Genomic DNA, 7,500 nt, shown 5'->3' on the forward strand with positions numbered 1-7,500 from the left:
CAGCTTGTCCTTTGTGCTAAAAAGGATTGGGCCACTCGCTGCAATTATTACTCTCGCACTTTACATACTCGTACTTTATTCAACTGTTACATCAAACCCCCCTGAATACTTGTCTGTGAGCATTTACAGTGAATCCTTCATCGAAACTACTTGTCAACACCTTCTGCTCCTCGTTGGGATCGACATTCTTACTTATCGAAGATACTACGATACACCCCCTATACTTGTGGGTCATCAAGACTATTTTCTGGCGCCGTTGCCGGGGAGTGAAGCGCTATTGGTAAGTGGAATTGGTAAGGAAAACCTTTACTGTTGTGCTGATTTTATTTCTGCCTGCTGCTATAAGTCATTATGGAGAGATCTTCTCTTCAATTTCTATTTGGGAAATCTACTACTACTGCAACAGTAGTGGATGAAGCACCAGGTGAGGAAGTAATACCATATAAAATACCTATGAAAATTATTGAACGTGTTATGGATAACCGCTATGAAGGGGATGGAACTGTCCATCCCGGTGATCATTTACTGTTTTTGCATGAATTATGCGGGTTATTCAAATGTGCAGGTATTGCTATGGATGAAGTGAGGAAGAAACTATTCTCTTTATCGCTTTCTGGTAAGGCGGCGCATTGGTATAAATTACTGGATAATGGGGATTCTCTTGAATGGAATGATATTGTGCCCCGGTTTTATTCTAAGTTCTATCCTCCAAGTGAAATTCATAAGGATCGGAATCGCATATATAATTTTTGGTCTCATGATGGAGAGAGTATTGCCCAAGCTTGGGGAAGATTGAAGTCTTTAATGCTCAAATGCCCCATTCATGAGCTTCCTGGTAATGTTATTATTGATAATTTCTATGCAAGACTTTCTTTTCAAGACAAGACCTTGCTGGATACTTCTTGTTCTGGATCATTTACACGCAACAAAGAAGAGTTTAAAAGGGACCTTCTTGATCGAATCCAAGAAAATACTGAAGGATGGGAGAACGACAAGGATAGAGAATCAGGTATAATTTATGATTATAAATGCATTGAAGCTTTTATGGATACTGATAAATTTCGTAATATGAGTGCTACATATGGTCTTGATTCTCAAGTTGCTGTAAATCTTTATAAAGCTTTTGCCTCTCATTATGAATTGCCAAAGAAGAATTTTGATAAGTATCATGAACCGTATAAGGATAAAATTGATTCATCTATTAATAAATGCGTTGTAGTTGAAACTGCTGATCATGTTATTCCTGAAGCTTATATTGAAAAAACTCCTTTCCCTGCTAAAATGAAAGAGTACTCTGTTATAAATAGTGCGGTTCATAAAAGTGAAAAGAAACCTGTAGAACCTGAAGAACAAATAAAAGTTGAACCTGCTGTTGCAATAGTTAAAGATCTTGTGACTGAAAATGTGGAGGATGGTCATATTATTTTCTGTGAAGATGCTTCTAATATTGTTTCACATCCTAATAAACCGAAACAAGCTAGTGTTCCTATGCTATCTGTTAAAATTGGTGATCATTGCTATTATGGACTATGTGATATTGGTGCAAGTGTTAGTGCTATTCCGTATGAGCTTTACACGGAGATTATGCACGAAATTGATTCTTGTGAACTTGAAGATATTGATGTGGTTATTCAGCTGGCTAATAGAGAAACTATTTCTCCAATTGGTATTGTTCGAGATGTGGAAGTTTTATGCGGTAAGATTAAATATCCTGCTGACTTCTTGGTACTTGGTTCTGCTGCTAGTGATTATTGTCCTATTATTTTTGGTAGACCTTTTCTAAATACTTGTGGAGCTATTATAGATTGCAAGAAAGAGAAAATTTTGACTAAATTTGCTGGTGAATCTTATGAGTTTAACTTCTCTAAATTTACTAAAACTCCTTATAAAGCTGATTTGCCTAGTAATGATTTTAAAATGGAGCAATGTGCATCTATTGTTCTTGTTCCTAATAATCCTTTGCAGCAACATTTGGAGGATAGCGAGAGCGAAATTTTTAGGAAAGAAAGAGATGAGCTTGAGGAAATTTTTCTTCGTCAACCTATTCTCAAGCATGATTTACCGGTGGAAGATTTGGGTACAACACCGCCACCAAAGGAAGATCCTGTTTTTGATTTAAAGCCTTTACCTGATAATCTTAAATATGCTCATATTGATGATAAGAAAATATATCCTGTTATTATTAGTTCTAAGCTTTCAGAGATTGAGGAAGAAAGGTTATTGGAAATATTGAAGAAGCACCGAGGCGCTATTGGCTACACTCTTGATGATTTGAAAGGGATTTCTCCTTCTATTTGCCAACATGCTATTAATATGGAAGATGATGCAAAGCCTGTTGTTGAACCTCAGCGTCGTCTAATTCCGAAGATGAAGGAAGTGGTAAGGAATGAGGTATTACGACTCCTTGAAGCTGGTATTATATATCCTATTGCTGATAGTAGATGGGTTAGTCCTGTGCACTGCGTTCCCAAGAAAGGAGGTATGACTGTTGTGCCTAATGATAATGATGAGCTCATTCCTCAAAGAGTAGTTGTAGGGTATAGAATGTGCATTGATTTTCGAAAAGTTAATAAAGTTACTAAAAAAGATCATTACCCTTTACCATTTATTGATCAAATGTTAGAAATATTGTCTAAAAATACTCATTTTTGCTTTCTTGATGGTTATTCTGGGTTTTCACAAATTGCTGTTAAAGCTAAAGATCAAGAGAAAACCACCTTTACTTGTCCTTATGGAACTTATGCTTACAGACGCATGCCTTTTGGTTTATGTAATGCTCCTGCTACTTTTCAAAGATGCATGTCTGCTATTTTTCATGGTTTTTGTGAAAGTATTGTAGAGGTATTCATGGATGATTTTTCCGTCTATGGGAATTCTTTTGATAGTTGCCTGCGAAACCTTGATAAAGTTTTGCAGAGATGTGAAGAAACTAACCTTGTTCTTAATTGGGAGAAATGCCACTTTATGGTTAATGAAGGAATTTTATTGGGACATAAAATTTCTGAGAGAGGTATTGAAGTTGATAGAGCTAAAGTTGAAGCAATTGAGAAGATGCCCTATCCTAGGGATGTAAAAGATATTCGTAGTGTTCTTGGTCATGCTGGGTTTTATAGGAGATTTATTAAAGATTTCTCCAAGATTTCAAAGCCTCTTACTAATCTTCTTCAAAAAGATGTACCATTTGTTTTTGATGATGATTGTAAGGAAGCTTTTGATACTCTTAAGAAAGCCTTAACAACTGCTCCTATAGTTGAACCTCCTGATTGGAATTTACCCTTTGAAATTATGTGTGATGCTAGTGATTTTGCTGTAGGCGCTGTTCTTGGACAGCGAGTAGATAAAAAACTGAATGTTATTCATTATGCTAGTAAAACTCTTGATGCTGCTCAAAGAAATTATGCTACAACTGAAAAAGAATTATTAGCTGTAGTCTTTGCTTGTGATAAATTTAGATCTTATATTGTGGATTCAAAGGTTACTATTCATACTGATCATGCTGCAATTAGATACCTAATGACAAAGAAAGATGCTAAGCCAAGGCTTATTAGATGGGTACTTCTTTTGCAAGAATTTGATTTACATATTGTAGATAGGAAAGGTGCCGATAATCCTGTTGCTGATAACTTGTCTAGATTGGAAAATATTGCTTATGATCCTGTTCCTGTTAATGATAGTTTTCCAAATGAACAATTGGCTGTAATAAAGGTGAGCTCGCGAGACAGTCCTTGGTATGCTGATTATGCTAACTTTATTGTTTCCAAGTACTTGCCTCCAACCTTTTCAGCTCAGCAAAGGAGGAAATTCTTTTATGATTTGAGGCATTATTTCTGGGATGACCCACACTTATATAAAGAAGGAGTGGATGGTATTATGCGAAGATGTGTCCCCGAATATGAACAACAGGAGATATTGAGTAAATGTCATGGTAGTGCTTATGGAGGACATCACGCCGGAGAAAGAACCGCGCAAAAGGTTCTACAATCAGGTTTTTATTGGCCAACTCTTTTCAAGGATGCGAGAAAGTTTATTCTATCTTGTGATGAATGCCAAAGGGTTGGTAATATCTCCAGACGCAATGAAATGCCCATGAATTATACTCTTGTTATTGAACCGTTTGATTGTTGGGGATTTGACTTCATGGGACCTTTTCCGTCTTCGGAAGGTAACACTCATATACTTGTTGCTGTTGATTATGTTACTAAATGGGTGGAAGCTATACCTACAAAAAGTGCTGATGGTGAGACCTCTTTAAGAATGCTTTTAGATATTATTTTTCCTAGATTTGGAGTGCCTAGATATATTATGACTGATGGAGGTTCTCATTTTATTCATGGAGGTTTTAGAAAAACTCTTGCTAAGTATGGTATTAATCATAGAATTGCTTCCGCTTATCATCCTCAAACTAGTGGTCAAGTAGAATTATCAAATAGAGAGATTAAATCTATTTTGGGAAAGACCGTTAATAAAACTAGAAAGAATTGGGCTAGTAAATTGAAGGATGCACTTTGGGCTTATAGAACTGCTTATAAAAATCCCATGGGAATGTCACCTTATAAAATGGTTTATGGGAAAGCTTGTCATTTACCTTTAGAACTAGAGCACAAAGCTTATTGGGCTGTTAGAGAATTAAATAAAGATCCTAAACTTGCCGGTGATAAGAGGTTGTTGCAATTGAGTTCTCTAGATGAATGGAGAAGTGAAGCTTATGAAAATGCTAAACTCTTTAAAGAGAAAGTTAAAAAATGGCATGATAGGAGGATTATCAAAAGAGAATTTAATATTGGGGATAAAGTCCTATTGTATTGGTCTCGTCTCAGATTCTTTGCAGGGAAATTACTCTCGAAATGGGAAGGACCATACGTTGTCGAGGAGGTGTATCGTTCAGGAGCAATCAAAATTAGCTCTCTCCAAGGCAATGCTACGCAAGTGGTGAATGGACAAAGACTCAAGCATTATATCTCGGGTGATTCCTATAATGTTGATGTTGATATTATTCAAGTGGAAACACCGGAGGCTTTCATCGAAGGGCAAATTGACAGTCCGCCAGAACTCAACTTTGAATAGGTAACAGTACTGGTAATGAAAAGTACGCAATTTACCTTCCGAACTATATTTTTGCTGTTTTTGGAAAATATGAGAAATTACGAGTTCGAAACGGAGTGGAAAGGACGCACGAGGGGGTGCCACCATAGGGCGGCGCGGCCTGACCTGGGCCCGCGCTGGCCTATGGTTTGGCCGCCCCGTCGCCCCTTTCCGACTCTGATTCGACCTGGTACTTTCCGTTTGTCGTGAAAAATTTTGCTATATAATCCCCCGGACCCCTGGAGGTCCGTATATCGTGTTTTCGACGTGTTTTGTTTCGAGCTGTTTCTGCCAGGATTTGCTTCGGATCTAGAGCCATCATGTCTTCGTCGGAAACTCCGAATGACAGCTCCAGCAAGGATGTTGGCAACTTGTACATGGAGGAACTGAGGATGCACCCCAAGGAGTTGCTGCTCGTTGAAGGAGAACTGCAGGTCAAGGATGTCCAGGGTCCTAAAGGAGAAGGAAGCCTGGAAGACAGGATGGAGAAGCTATAACAAGAGGTTTTCAAGTACAAGAAGATGGCTGAGCGTGAGGTGGATATCTTCCACAAGATTGTGTCTGAACTCATTGCTGAACATGAGAAGGAAACTGCAAAGCTTTGGAGCGACATCCTCTCACTTCACGACACCACCAACAAGCTCCAAGCACAACTCTATGATTTTCAGAATCAGAACTGTGAGTATGAAAACAGGTTTAAATACATAAGCCGTGCTGCTAGTTTCAGGATCCCCGAGACCAAGATGTCGTTTCTTGATGGAGAGCCTCTTCCTTGGAAGTTTGATGACGGGAGTTCATCACCACCATCTCCGCAGGAGTAATTCATCATCGGTATTGGCATCCCCTTGGTTTGTTCCAAGCTTGGGGGAGTGCCGCGGTATCACATTATCACTACCTTTTACTTTTATTGTCAAGTAGTGTCATATCATGAGTAGGGAAGTTATCATATAAGATGGGTTGCGTTTGGAAGCATCTCTCCTTTAGTTGGTTATCTATGTATCCCTTGGTGTGAGTTATCGTTATGGAATATTAATGAGAAGTCTTATCATTTACATATTGCACATCTTATTCTAGTTTGCAATCTCTACTATATGATTCACCTTGTTGTTAGTATTGGTATCACTTAGGGAGCATTGAATAAATCTATTTGGTTTTGGCAAACTTTGCATTGGTCAATAGCAACAGCACTTTGAGGTTTGAATAGAAAAGAGAAATACATGTAGATGTTTCATTGTCTTTCTTGTTAGCTCATAGCTTATTATTCTGAAGTTAAAATTGTTTGTGCTTACAAGGAAGATGCATGATTGTTTCTATCATATGTATATTTGTTTGTTTCCCTCGACTCTTATGCTTGCTAATTAACCTTGCTAGCCAAAGACCTGTACTGAGAGGGAATACTTCTCGTGCATCCAAACCTTAACTCAAACCTATGTCATTTGTGTCCACCATACCTACCTACTACATGGTATTTTCTGCCATTCCAAGTAAATACTTCATGTGCTACCTTTAAACAATTCAAAACTTAGTATCTCATATTTGTGTCAATGTTTCATAGCTCATGAGGAAGTATGTGGTGTTTTATCTTTCAATCTTGTTGGGCAACTTCCACCAATGGACTAGTGGCTTCATCCGCTTATCCAATAATTTTGCAAAAAGAGCTGGCAATGGGATTCCCAGTCCCAAATTAATTAAACTAAATAGACACTCCTCCATGGTATGTGATTGATGGACGGCACCCGAAGGATTCGGTTAGCCATGGCTTGTGTAAGCAAAGGTTGGGGGGAGTGTCATCATCATAATAAAACTAAAATAAAAAGGCACTCCTTCATGGTATGAGATTGTTGGCAGGCACCCGAGGATTTGGTTAGCCATGGTTTGTGAAAGAAAGGTTGGAAGGAGTGCCACACAAAATGAAAATAATATGGGAGCCGCTCTTAGGAGGTTGTCTGGCAAGGGGGTTAGAGTACCCGCTACCAGTCGTTGACAACAACAAACACTTCTCAAAATGTTACTTTTATTCTCTCTATATGATTTCAAAACTGAAAAAGCTCTAGCACATGATTTAATCCCTGCTTCCCTCTGCGAAGGGCCTGTCTTTTACTTTATGTTGAGTCAGTAAACCTATTTCCCTCCATCTCAAGCAAGCATTTGAGTAGTTGTGATCAAACCATTATATTGTGATTTGCTACATCATGTCTTTTATTCTTCTTTGTTTAGTACAAGTTTTATCTGAATGAATATAGCTTTGCAAGTTATCAATGATCATGAGAGGACCATTATGATTGAGTATGCAAGTTGCGCCTTATAAACTTTAACATGAGAGCGCTGCTCAATGAGATAAATATAATCTGTTAATTGTTCTCTGACCAAGAACGAAGTTTGCCATCACCAATTATGATTTCTTATGCACCTTTACTT

Source organism: Lolium perenne, unplaced genomic scaffold (assembly GCF_019359855.2).
Source record: "Lolium perenne isolate Kyuss_39 unplaced genomic scaffold, Kyuss_2.0 unplaced67, whole genome shotgun sequence".
In the NCBI taxonomy this organism is placed as follows: Eukaryota; Viridiplantae; Streptophyta; class Magnoliopsida; order Poales; family Poaceae; genus Lolium; species Lolium perenne.